The sequence below is a fragment of the Schistocerca nitens genome, chromosome 8, assembly GCF_023898315.1.
Source record: "Schistocerca nitens isolate TAMUIC-IGC-003100 chromosome 8, iqSchNite1.1, whole genome shotgun sequence".
NCBI classification, from domain to species: domain Eukaryota; kingdom Metazoa; phylum Arthropoda; class Insecta; order Orthoptera; family Acrididae; genus Schistocerca; species Schistocerca nitens.
This window is the reverse complement of record NC_064621.1, coordinates 273,030,691-273,045,491: the sequence shown is the minus strand read 5'-3', so window position 1 is coordinate 273,045,491 and position 14,801 is coordinate 273,030,691.

The following is a 14,801-nucleotide window of genomic DNA, read 5'->3' as shown; positions in this document are numbered from 1 at the left end:
TTTATATTTAGTTTATATGAATGACTACTTTTGTAGTTGACAATAGGTCCTATAGATTTCTCTTTTTTATGCAGTTTAATCTGTGATCACAATTTAGGTTGCCCCTCAGTCTGCAAGATCCAAGCAGTCGCAGAGGGTGTGCTTACTGGTAGTTGGGAGCTCCAACATCAAGCGCGTAATGGGGCCCCTTAGCGATTTGGCTGCAATGGAGGGGAAGAAAACCAATGTGCACTCCGTTTGCACACTGGGGGGAAGTCGTTCCAGATGTGGAAAGGGCGCTTCCGGATGCCATGAAGGGTACACGACGCACCCATCTGCAGGTGGTCTCTCATGTCGGCACCATTTATGTGTGTCGCTATGGATAGGAAGATATTCTCTATGGCTTCCGGCGGATATCTGATTTGGTGAAGACTGCCAGTCTCGCTAGCGGGATGAAAGCAGAGCTCACCATCTGCATCATTGTCGATAGGACTCTCTGCGGACGTTTGATACAGAGCCGAGTGGAGGGTTTGAATCAGAGGCTGAGACGGTTCTGCGACTGTGTGGGCTGCAGATTCCTCGACTTGCGCCATAGGGTGGTGGGGTTTCGCGTTCCGCTGGATAGGTTAGGAGTCCACTACACACAAGAGGCGGCTACACGTGTAGCAGGGGTTGTGTGGCGTGGACTGGGGGCGGTTTTTTAGGTTAGATGGCCTCGGGCAAGTACAAAATGGGCAACAGCCTCAAAGGGTGCGGAGCAAAGTCGGGACATGCGGGGACCAAGCAGCTATCGGTATTGTAATTGTGAACTGTCTAAGTTGCGTTGGTAAAGAACCGGAACTCCAAGCGCTGATAGAAAGCACCGAAGCTGAAATCGTTATAGGTACGGAAAGCTGGCTGAAGCCAGAGATAAATTCTGGCGAAATTTTTACAAAGACACAGACGGTGTTTAGAAAGGATAGATTGCATGCAACCGGTGGTGGCGTGTTTGTCGCTGTTAGTAGTAGTTTATCCTGTAGTGGATAGTTCCTATGAATTATTATGGGTGGACGTTATACTCAACAAGCGAGCAGGGTAATGATTGGCTCCTTTTACCGAACTCGCGACTCAGCAACATTAGTGGCAGAACAACTGAGAGAAAATCTGGAATACATTTCACATAAATTTCCTCACGATGTTATAGTCTTAAGTGGAGATTTCAATTTACCAGATACAGACTGGGACACTCAGATGTATAGGACGGGTGGTAGGGAAAGAGCATCGAGTGACATTATACTGTGTGCACTATCCGAAAATTACCTCGAGCAATTAAACAGAGAACCGACTCGAGGAGATAACATGTTGGGCCTACTGATAACTAACAGACCCGAACTTTTCGACTCTGTAAGCGCAGAACAAGGAATCAGTGATCATAAGGCCGTTACAGAATCCCTGTATATGGAATAAACAGGAATATAAAAAAAAGGGAGGAAGGTTAATCTGTTTAGCAAGAGTAATAGGAGGCAGATGTCAGACTACCGAACACATCGAAAATTTCTGTTCCGACACTGACAATGTTGAGTGTTTATGGAAAAAGTTCAAGGCAATCGTAAAATGCGTTTTAGACAGGTACGTGCCGAGTAAAGCTATGAGGGACGGGAAAACCCCACGGTGGTTCAACAACAAAGTTAGGAAACTACTGCGAAAGCAAAGACAGCTTCACTGCAAATTTATACGCAGCCTAAACCTCTCGGATAAACAAAAGCTAAACGATGTCAGAGTTAGAGTAAGGAGGGCTATGCGTGAAGCGTTCAGTGAATTCGAAATTAAAATTCTGTGTACCGACTTGACAGAAAATCCTAGGAAGTTCTGGTCTTACGTTAAATGAGTAAGAGGATCGAAACAGCATATCCAGACAAGCTGGGATGATAACGGCATTGAAACAGACACGCGTAAAGCTGAAATACAAAACACCTTTTTCCAAAGCTGTTTCACAGGGGAAGACCGCACTGCTGTTCTCTAAATTCTCGCACGAACGAAAAAATGGCTGACATCAAAATAAGTGTCCAAGGAATAGAAAAGCAACTGAAATCACTGAACACAGGAAAGTTCACTGGACTTGACGGGATACCATTTCGATTCTACACAGAGTACGCGAAAGAACTTGCCCCCCCCCCCCCTTCTAACAGCGGTGTACCGCAAGTCTCTAGAGGAACGGGAGGTTCCAAATGATTGGTGAAGAGCACAGGTACTTCCAGTTTTCAAGAAGGGAAATAGAGCAGATGCGCAAAACTATAGGCCTATATCTCTGACATCGATATGTTGTAGAATTTTAGAACATGGTTTTCGCTCACGTATCATGTCATTTCTGGAAACTCAGAATCTACTCTGTAGGAATCAACATGGATTCCGCAAACAGCGATCGTGTGAGACCCAACTTGCTTTATTTGTTCATGAGACCCAGAAAATATTAGATACAGGCTCCCAGGCAGGTGCCATTTTCCTTGACTTCCGGAAGGCGTTCGATACAGTTCCGTACTGTCGCCTTTTAAACAAAGTAACAGCTTACGGAATATCAGACCAGCTATGTGGCTGGATTGAAGAGTTTTTAGCAAACAGAACACAGCATGTTGTTCTCAATGGAGAGACGTCAACAGACGTTAAAGTAACCTCTGGCGTGCCACAGGGGAGTGTTATGGGACCATTGCTTTTCACAATATATATAAATTACCTAGTAGATAGTGTCGGAAGTTTCATGAGGATTTCGCGGATGATGCAGCATTAGAAAATTGCAGCGAAATGCAAGAAGATCTGCAGCGGATAGGCACTTGGTGCAGGGTGTAGTAACTGACCCTTAACATAGACAAATGTAATGTATTGCGAATACATAGCAAGAAGGATCCATTATTGTAGTATTATATGATAGCGGAACAAACACTGGCAGCAGTTACTTCTGTAAAATATCTGGGAGTATGCGTACGGAATGATTTGAAGTGGAATGATCATATAAAATTAATTGTTGGTAAGGCGGGTGCCAGGTTGAGATTCATTGGGAGGGTCCTTAGAAAATGTAGTCCATCAACAAAGGAGGTGGCTTACAAAACACTCGTTCGACCTATACTTGAGTATTGCTCATCAGTGTGGGTTCCGTACCAGGTCGGGTTGACAGAGGAGATAGAGAAAATCCAAAGAAGAGCGGAGCATTTCGTCACACGGTTATTTGGCAACCGTGATATCGTTACGGAGATGTTCAGCAAACTCAAGTGGCAGACTCTGCAAGAGAAGCGCTCTGCATCGCGGTGTAGCTTGCTGTCCAGCTTTCAAGAGGGCGCGTTTCTGGATGAGGTATCGAATATATTGCTTCCCCTACTTATACCTCCGGAGGAGGTAAAGTTAGAGAGATTCGAGTGCGCACGGAGGCTTTCCGGCAGTCGTTCTTCCCGCGAACCATACGCAACTGGAACAGGAAATGGAGGTAATGACAGTGGTACGTAAAGTGCCCTCCGTCACACACCGTTGGGTGGCTTGCGGAGTATAAATGCAAATGTAGATCCATACAGGAGCGAAACGTAGAAGCTTGTACTATATTCATAGATTTCTGGTTGTTTAAAGTTTGTAAGTACGATTTCACTAGACAGTTTCCGGTAATCTTCCACCATCCGCCAGTGCAGTTTTTTTAATATCTTAGTGATGCTTTTCTACGGGTCAAACAAACCTGTGGCCATTCGTGCTGTATCCAGACACTCGAGTACCTACACTACGTGATCAAAAGTATCCGGACACCTGGCTGAAAATTAGTTACAAGTTCGTGGCGACCTCCCTAATCTTCACTATAGCTTCAAAGCAGTGGAGGACCTTGTCCTTTACCTGTAAACATGCACGTATCCGACGAAATGTCTCACCACATTCAGAAACTGGAATTGGTCACATGTGTTGCCGAGAAGTCCCGGATGGAAATCGGCACCTGAAGGTTGTCGCTCCTGCCAGCAGTGACATCGGCGTCCAAACACCACACACGCCAACACGAAGGCAGTAACCCCACCGAACAGGGCACAGTCCCTCTCCTCCGCAGCCCACACGCTTCTCCCTGCATCCACTCCAAGTTCCTAACTGCCTCCCCTTTTCAAGCCCAGCGCCCCCTCTATATCCCGCGGCCTTGCTCGTTTCCGGCGTGCCACTCGCGCCCTTTCTCGGACTTTCCTCTTACATCCGGCCGGCCAGTTCTGCATGCAGGTATCGCGAACCAACCCCGTGGCGACATGTCGAATCCAGCGCCTCGGCTCAATTACAACTATCGATTACGTGCCATTAGGATAATTCCATCTGATGCGTCTCTTTTTGTTATAGTGTAACAGCTTAGAAAAGAAAAAGGTCTGACTGAGACAAGAAAAGTAGAATTTAATGTAAGCTGATATTAAAAATTAACAGCAAACATGGACAAGGTGGCAGATGGCCTCCCTGTGACTGGTTGATGCTTCTTAAGAGGTGCTCACTTAGCAGAATGTGCCTCCTGTCCAGAATACTGTCCCACTTCCCTGCGAGACTTCGTTGCTTTGCCTGCTAATGGGGGCTTAGTGGAGAGAAAGGGGCTGACCAGATTAACCGGGCTGTAGTGGTATGCTGTCCTATAGTTCGTACCAGCGCAGAAACTGATGTCTCTCCGTAGAACTTAAGACAGCTACGTTTCTGTTACAGTTGTGAGGATTTCGTGAACAGATGTAATACCAAGAGTACATCTATCATGCTTATATTTGTAGTGTTATGTTGATTCTTGTCTAAAGGACTTAGTAAATTGAATGCAATAAACCTTAATGTATACGATCGGTACGTAATGTTCACAACACAAGTATCACCAAATCGAAAAAAATTCTAAGCAGCTCTTAAAAATTGAGCGAATGAAACAACAAGTTTACTGTTGTCAGTGAGTGGCAACAGTAAACTTGTTGTTTCATTCGATATCAGTATCAAACACGGTAAAGTTTAACCTACAGTGTTAGCATTTAAAGAAATTTGAGCGTCTTTAACACCCTAGAATATGTACAAATTTTCGATAGGTAGCTTGTTTCTGTGGTAGAGCGCTCGTCTGCCACGTGGGTAATCTCGGTTTCGTTTTTAAGCAAAAGTACATATTCTACGAGGATTTCTATGAAGTGTAAACTACATGAAGACGAAAAATCATTTTGTTACAAAATAAATAACTGAAAGACTTTTTAATGTACAGTTTTCTTTAATTTTACTTAATGCTACGTTTTTTGTATTACATTTCTGTTTTTTCGTTTATTTTAATATAAATGAGTTATGAGGGATTTTTCGTTGCGTCGTTACAAGTACTAGAAAATGGGTGCTCTTCTCAACAGACGAGTTTCGCTTTATTGAGGTAAAGCGTCATAGTTGTCTGCAATTAAAAGATATTTACAACTTTATTTGTTTTCAAGATAGAAAATCAGCTCGTTAACAATTATGTTGTTTTTTACTTACAGTAATATCTGCTCGATTTCTCACCTACATCAGGAAATACTGTCTGCTGCAACGTCTTTGGTTTCTTTCTTCATTAGACACTGATATTTGCACTTCAAATTTTTCGTGGCTTTGTAGACCTATGCATTTTTCATGCGTTGCACAGTACACTTTTTCGCACACCAATGTTTATTGTTTATGTTTTATACTTCTATGCGTGTATTGCGTTTTGTAGTGTGGCCAACATTGCCCCTACCTTGTCTTTGAGCTATGCTTTCTTTTTTGTAGTTAAGTGAATAACTGTGGTAGGGAGAAGCAAAGATTAATGATCATAAGTGCTTAGTACTGTAATGTGGAGTGAGTTGGTGGAAAAGGTGAGGAGCAAGAAGAGATATGAAAATGTGGAGGGAGCTGGGTAGTACAGGATAAAGGATGGAAAAGGCCTTTTCATGTAATTTTTTCGGTTATTTTATAGAGTGTCTGGTTTCCAGTATTTATTTTTCCTGTATTTATTTGGTCATTGAGTGACTGTTTATTTTGTGTTAATACTTTGTGTATGTGGAAATTTTCTTGGAATGTGGGGAGGCGTCTACGTTTACTGATTCTTATGATGCTCAGATATCTTTCAATATTGCTTGGTCTGTGTTATTCTTGTTTTAGATGATTTGCAAACACTGAATGGTTCGTACCATGTTTCAGGCTCTGAGAAACTCTATAAAATAACCGAAAAAATTAGATGAAAAGGCCTTTTCCATCCTTGTATCAAACGTCGTGATATTCCAAAGTATAATTTTTCACAATCTCTGCAACTGAGCTGATAGGTAACAGATCGTTTGTACCCATCCGATTTTGATTTCAGTGTTGTGATGTGCTTTTGTATTGACTTGTTTGTTTTGTAAGCAATGTTTATATCTTTTTCAAATATATTACCTATTTCATGAGGGCAGGTTATAAGCATTGTTGTGGTTCGGTTAGTTTTTTCATAATGTTTGTGTCTTGATTTTTCTGCTTATCTTGCCTGCTTTTGTTTCTTTGAGTCCATTTTTAATGCTGTTCCTTTTATAATGGTCAGCTGTTTCTGGTGATCAGAAGTTTTTAGGGGGATCCTGTTCAAACTGCTCAACATGAATCTGATTGCAGCCTGGTTCTGAATAAATGAAGAATAAATAATTTTATATATTATATTTAATACAATATAGCTTCATAAGTTTTATTTTATTATGATTACTTTTCTGTCATTAACATGTATTTGATGAACTTTATTTTTGAATGATATAGGTTTATCGAAGTGTACGGAGAAACTAATGAACGACTCTTAACAGCGAATACCACTCTATCGCGCTACTATTTCCTTTTCTGTTTGTCTTTATATATTTTTCAATCCAAGTAAATGCTCGCAGCACGCATGTTCTTTGTTTAAAAATTTTCGATGGCGAGCAATCAAACCCAGACCGCCTACAGCACAGGCAAGTACTCCACCACAGAGCCACGCTGCCTGCCTAAATATTCGTCTTCATTTAGGAAATTATGATGCTCGGAAAACTTTAAAGTCGATTTTCTCCAGAATTTTTGAGAGCTCCATCTAACAGGTTTGGGGATCGATATTTGAAATCTGAACTTCATATACCAACGTAAACAATTTAAAAAATCCTATTGCCCTGTGGTCTCCTCCTTAAGGAAACAAGAGCCAGACTGCATGGATTCATCCACTCAACATGAATCGAAGGTGAATATGTCAGAATATGATTTTAAACCCTGGAATGGAAGTAGGGATCTGACTCATACACGAAGACTGAGCCGACAAGAGGTTGATGTGCCTCCATAAGGAAAATTCAATGTGTCTTGTAATTCCTCTGCCTTCTCATCGCCTCATCCTGTCCATTGACTCCCTGCTCTCTTCGGTCCACCCACATTCCTCACTGAGACGTTGTCACTTGTGGAGCCCAGTGGCGAATCCCTCCCAATGACTGACGGACACTGTGTATTTAAGTCTCCCAGTCTTCGTGCGGACTGAAAAAGAGACAGCTGGCTTATAAACCGATCAGTGCCATCTCGTTTTCACGTGTTCCATTTTGTGTGCACTCGTACCGCTGGTACTGCATTCAGCTGGTAATTAAGTTCCAAAAATTAATGCTGTGTTTTTTTAAAATTATCTTGGCTCTTGTAATGTTTGGTCAATAAATGAAGTTGTATGTTCGATTGTAACTGACAGCCGCTTATTTTGGCCCCTTTTAACAATTTAAACTAACTGTCCTGTCCTGCAGGTTTAGCAGGGCGTCTCAATGAGCTCATGCAGAGGTCAAAGAGATCTCATTTCAGCAGTTCATGTCGCAAGAGACAATCAATACAGCTGGCTGCCTTGTGGCGTTGCGAAGAATAAAGAACATCCACTCCACACAATGAAGAGAACATTCTAGTAACAGCGATCGATTCTCCTGCGTGACACTTCTCGGCTGCGTACCGCCGCTTTAACAGCGTCATTACCGCTAATGGGAGGTTATGGGCTGCAAAACCTTCAGTCCGAAGGGAGCATCAAACTACTTCCACCTTTTCCAGGAGGTGAGGAAGTGACGGATCGGATAACTTTTCATCTCATGTGAAGAACCGCTGGTCTGGATGGGGACTTGGTTCCAGACGCTGGGGATGGGGTGCAGAACGAGGCTGTATTTTCAAAGAAAATATTGAAATGGTGCTCGATTATTAAAACTGGTTACAACACAGGATACTCGGAATGGCGATCACGTTGTAGAAAAGTCGATGTATGCTGTGCGTCTACACATAAGTCGTTTCTAAAATCCTCAAATTACTGAATCTGAGGCAACTATAGACGGCTGACAAAAATTATAATGGTTAGTTTTAGCACCAGATACCACAGTATTAATCTTCTTTCCAGGCGAATGCTAAAATGTGTTCTTTTTGCTCGTCAGGGGTAAGGGGGAGATCAGTCTTGCGATTGAATTGATGGATTATTCTCCTGCGCCAAACCTTTCATCTTGTAGTAGCACTTGCACCCTACGTTCTCAATTATTTGCCGTATATATTCCACTCTCCGTCTTTCCCGAAAGTTTCACGCCCTACAGCTTCCTGCAGTACCATGGAACTAATTCTTTGATGTCCTAACATATTCCCTAACATTCTGTTCATTCCTTTTATCGGTGTGTCCCAGGTCTCACTCAACTAGCCGAAGCTTTGGAGTATATTTCGTATAATATGAGTACACTTAATTTTCAACACATTTCTGTCGCACGATATCTAAGACAACTAGGTCCTTGACATTCCATTTTTTTGCTTCCATATAATGCTGCTCTCCAGATGTATAATTTCAGTATTTTCTACAAATGAAGGCTAGTATTTGATCCTGGCGGACTTCATTTCTAAGGAATGCAAACTTTGCTAGTCTGCTTTCTATGTTCGCCTGGTTTCGTCTGTTTATATTGTTTCGCTTCCAAGGTAATAATAGAATTTCTACACTCTGTCTTCTTTGTTGTCTCCAGTAGAGATGTTGAGCAAATTGCTATTGTCCTTTCTCTTACTACTCCTTACTTTCGTATTTCTTCGATATGAATTGTATTTCATAATGGCTGTAGGCGCCGCACTGCTTATTCCTTTGGACCTGCATGCATGTTGAAAGAAATTTTCCATCGTAATTCAGAATAAGACAAACACTAGAATTTCGTGTTCTTCGATATACTCTCAACCCATAGTCGATGCTCATTAGTCTGTTCATTATTTTAAGCGGATTCAATAAATCCTCACTTTCTCTATGAACGGCAATATCATGAGCGAGTGCTATTATTGATCTCCTTTCTCCCTGAAATTTAATTCCGCTACTGAAACTTTCTTATAGTGGTATAACTTTCGAGGTACAGACTCAACACCATGGGCGAAAGACTATATCCCTGCCTTACATCCTTTCCAGTCGGAACACTTCTTGGCCTTCAGTTCTTACTTGGTGTTACACATCACAATGCACTGCTGAAAAAAAATTAGTACACCCCTTTAGAGGTTTTCAATTCACTCAAGTTGTACTGTTACAAGAGGAGTACCTTAAATGATTACATTTACACATCAGTAGCAAAGTCGGTTCTGAAGTACTAGGTATCGTCCCATGCTAAAACACTCATTTTAGTATGAGGTTAAGCCTCCACTGGCGGCAATACAGAAGCTGACTCTGCTATCCGGTCGATCGTACAGATGGAGTATACTCTGCTAGGTAACGTTATGCGACGCCTGCTCGACCTGTTCACGTAGTTCTGTTAGAGTTCTTCATTGAACAGTCACGTGAGCTACTTCTCATCCCATCGTATCCCACACGTGCTCCACTGGAGATAAGGCCAGAGACTGTGCTGGCCAGGGAAGTTGCTGCCCGTCCTGCTTAACACATTGAGTTTCACTGGAAGTGTGTGGGCGAGATTATCCTGATGGATCAGCTCATCACTTTCCTGAAACTTCTTGGCAGATTGAAACTGTGTGCCGGACCGGGACTCCAACTCGGGACTTCGTAGAGCACTTGCCCGAGAATGGCAAAGGTCCCGAGTTCGAGTCTCGGTTCGGCACACAATTTTAATCTGCCAGGAAGTTTCATATCAGCGCGCACTCCGCTGCAGAGTGAAAATCTCATTCTGGAAACATCACTTTCCTGTTGCAAGAACAACTAAATAACAGGTCTAACAACATTCTGCACGTACCGGGCGCTGGTTAGCATTCCCTCCAGAAACCACAAAAGGTGGACTTGCGTTGTAGCTCATCGCGCCCCAGGCCATAAAGCCTGTGATGGGGTAATGTGTTTGGGACAAATGCACTCTATGACGCAGCACTCATTAGATATACGTCGTAAGCGCAAATGAGCATCACTTGCACGGAGAAAGACTTTGCTTTTATCTCTGAACTGCGATCACGGTGCGCTTTTCCAAGCGATCCTCTGACGTCACCTGTCGAGGTGTACACGTCGATGTTGTGGCGTGAGTGGAAGACGGGATTAGATGTGTGCGGGCCTGTAGTCCCACCGCTAATAGCCGGTTCTTAACAGTTCGTGTTGACACATCTGGGCTCAAGTCTTTTTATCCGTGGTGTGGCAGCTGTACGATCCGCCACTGCTGCCCTTACAGTACGACGATCCCGGCGGGCGTCTGTGCAGCGTGGAAGTCTAAAACCTCTTTTGTAGGTGTGAAAACGTTCACGTGACCACTTATACCAGCACCGCACGTCCAATTTGTGCGCGCTATTCTCCGAAAGGACCATCCCGTCAATCTGAAGGCCACTATTTGACCTCTCTCAAACTAATTTGGCTGTAGGGAGCACTAGTCCGTCCGTGTGGCATGGTTCCAGCTTGCTTCAAACGTTTGCACCACAATGAGCCTGTGGCTGTGAGCCTCCCCTGTTAAAGGACAGATACAGATGCCGCTCTGGTAACTATGCCACTACCCTATCTGTTGGCGGACGACGTTTAAATGATTATCAGTACATCTACTATCCCCGAGGTGGCATAAGCGGTCGTCGGATAAAATTCGGTGTCGTCTTTCCAGGTGTACTAATTTTTTTTTCCGGCAATGTAATAACTTACATTTACCTTCTTCAAAATATCGAACAATTTGCATCTTTTACATCGTCTGACGCTTTTTCTAGGTTTTCAAGACCTGTGAAAGTGTCTTGACTTTTCTTAAGTCTTGTTTCCATTCCCAAACACAACGCAGAGAGAATTGCCTCTTGGATGCCTTTACCTTTCCGAAGATCAAATTGAGTGCCATGTAGCTGATCGTCAGGTTTCTTTTCCATTTATCTGACACTATTCTTGTCAGCAACTGGGAAGAATATATTTATAAAATAAGAATTCCTGAAATATCAATTAACACATTCGTCCTACAAAATATTTGATGAAGTGAACATCCGAAACTGAACATATTTATAGAACCAAAATACGTTTTAGTTGCTAGTAAATTTCTAAATTTATTTCACGACCGGTTTCTAAGCTTAAAGCTTCATCTTCAGGTACCACTAGATAATTATGAAAACATAGATGTGTGGAGATCGGGCGAGCCATTGTCGAACTAATGCATGTTACGTTGGGACCGGCAACCATCCCATCTGGACAGCTGGACACTGGCTGGTTGCTGTACGATAGTACTCTGCCGTACTTGCCACTGATATTTTAGGAATTGTTTGGATGATATTTTTCTAAAAATTTGATGCCACATTGATGGTCATATATTCTAGAAACCAAAATAAGTAGTCGTTTGATTGACACATTTCCCAAGATTTCAGAAAATCAGTAGGATTGTTATCTATCCTTCCAACTTGATGAATCATGGTCAGCATGTGTACACAGCTAAAGCAGAGGGTCGAGCGTTGATTCTCGCATATGTTTTTAGTCTATTACAAGTTTTAATTAACTACTTTCTTTATCATTGTTTAATCTTTTGTCGTAGTGTATGCTTATCAAATCGCAGCCATAAGCGTTAACGCAAATCCGTTTGTACCTCCTCCGGAGTCTGCACACGGCAGGTGGGAAGTCAACTGGACAAATAAGGCAGGCAGAGCGGGAGCGCGGCAAATACGGCGACGCACGCGGCGTCAGCGCCGGCCACGGCCGCGGGGTAAATATTGACTCGCGTTAATCCCTAATCATTACGGCAGACGGCGGCGGCCGTCACAACAGCGGCGCGGCGCCGCTCGTATAATTGTTTCCTGTGTTTGCTCTTGCGGCCGCGCGCGGCCATTGTGTCGTTATTTTGTTGTTTCATTCCGCCGCTGTCAGCGCATCTAATTCAGAAAGTTAACGAGCGCTCGAGGTTTTCGTCCTGGAAGGGAATCGTTGAGTCAACAAAATAACACAAACTGTAAACGGTTACTGGTAAATACATTTTGTTTACAGTGAAAGAATTCCGAACCGTGGCTGCCCGTCGGCAAATAGGGCGTTTAATACGAGAAACGAAAATCTGCCTGCAGCTGTCGATTCATTTATTTCGTACCGACGGTTAGTAATTTGAGAGCAACTAAATACTAAAAGGTTCAACGGTCAAAGATCAGGACGCAAATCGAAGAGGCCGTACCAGTCAAACGCAAATTTACCTTTCGATTCGCGGGTGTTACACAGGGCTCTGACAAAACCGTTCCCACTGTGTAAGGCACATCAATCAACACATCTTACGGGGTTTGCCTTTTATTTGGACAAGTCCTGATGCTAGGTGAGTGTAAGACATAAAATGCGTAATTATAAGACATAAAATGCGAAAATGGAAGTCGATAAGCTAACACAGCATTATACCAACTCTCTGTCGACCATCTTGCTGATGGACTTAGACCAAGATGAATACAGTCGGTAGAGCACTTGCCTGCGAAAGGCAAAGGTGCCGAGTTCGAGTCTCGGTCCGGCACACAGTTCTGCCAGGAAGTTACATATCAGCGCGCACACTCCGCTGTAGAGTGAAAATTTCATTCTAGAAACATCCCCCAGGCTGTGGCTAAGCCATGTCTCCGCAATACCCTTTCTTTCAGGAGTGCTAGTTCTGCAAGGTTCGCAGGAGAGCTTCTGTAAAGTTTGGAAGGTAGGAGACGAGGTACTGGCAAAAGTAAAGCTGTGAGAACGGGGCGTGAGTCGTGCTTGGGTAGCTCAGTCGGTAGAGCACTTGCCCGCGAAAGGCAAAGGTCCCGAGTTCGAGTCTCGGTCCGGCACACAGTTTTAATCTGCCAGGAAGTTTCATATCAGCGCACACTCCGCTGTAGAGTGAAAATTTCATTCTAGAAGATGAATACAGTATAGCCTTTGGAGAGCCATCCATGAAATAACTGTTCAATCTGATATGGACGATGTATGAAACGGGCGGTATCCCCTTGGACTTCAGGAGATAAAACCAATTCCAAAGGAAGCATTTCTGACAGTTGTGAATGTTACCGAGCTATCAGTTTAATACGTCATGGCTGAAAAACACAACCAAGAATTCTTCGGAAAAACTGGCACAAGCCGACTTTGGGGAAGATCAGTTTGGATTCCGGAGAGTAGAAATCCTACGACATCTCTTGGAAAATAGTTCAAAGAAAGGTAAACGTATGTTTACAGTATTTTCAAACTTAGAGAAAGCTTTTTACAGTTTTGGCTGGAACATTCCCTTTGAAATTCTGAAAGTAGCAAGCCTAAAAGTATACGAAGCGAAAAGCTACGGCAGTTACAAGAGTCACGGAGCATGAAAGGGCAGCAGTGATTGAGACGGCAGTGAGACAGGTCTGAAGTCAGTCGCCGCTGTTATTCATACTGTGAATTGAGCAAGCAGTAGAGGAAACCAAAGAAAAATTTGGAGTAGGAATTGAAGTTCAGGGAGAAGAAGTAAAAACACATAGGATTTTGAAGAGCAGTTGAACGGAATGGACAGTTTTTTGACAGAAGGATATGAGATGATTATCAAAACAAGGATAATGGAACGCAGTCAGTAAATCAGGTGATGATGAGAGTATTAGATTAGGAAACGAGACGCTTAAAATAACTGAAGGTGGCCGGAGTAGAGGGGATATAAAATATCGACTGGCAATGGCAAGGAAAGCGTTTCTGAACAGGAGAAATTTTTTGACATCGGATATAGATTCAAATCTTAGGAAGCCTTTTCTGAAAGTACCTGTCTAGCGTGTAGCCATAGGCAAAACCTTTTGAAATATGGTGTTACGATAGGATGCTGAAAATTAGATGGGTAGGTCACGTAATGAACGAATAAGTGCTGGATAGAACCGAGGAGAAGAGAAATCTGTGGCGCAACCTGACTACACGAAGTGACAGAGTGACAGCACCCATTCTGAGAGATCAAAGGATAGTCGCTTTGGTTGTAGCGGGAAGTTTTGGCGCTAAAAATTGTACAGGGGAACCAAGATGTGAATGCTCTAAGCAGATTCAGAAGGATTTCAGTTGCAGCAGTTATTCGTAGATGAAGAGCCTTGCTCAGGCTAATGCAGGATGGAAAGCTACATCAAACCAGCATTCAGACTGAAGACAACAACGAAAATATTTAGAAAGTATTTGGAGCACCTTTGTCATATGACAAAAGAGGAATATGACATTCTTGAATTACGTTTACCCTGTAGAAAACCAGTAAACGTTATAAACTGAAATTGCTTGTATGAAGAAAGTCTTTTTACTGTTAAACTTTAAAAAAAAGAGGGGACCCTTATGCCGAAATCAGTACGAGGGACTTTTCCAGAAGCCAGATATGGATGGCTTAAGTGACGTTAACGGGTTGCCCCGTTATAACATCTCATTGTATTAGGTCTGTCAGGTTTAGAAATATAATTGTACTGAAACACTTTGACTTCTTTGTTTTAAAGTGATTTTTGTGTCGCTACTCTAGAATTAAGAACATTCTGATTAATTACGAAGCATTCGCTACCCTGTAGCTAACAATCGA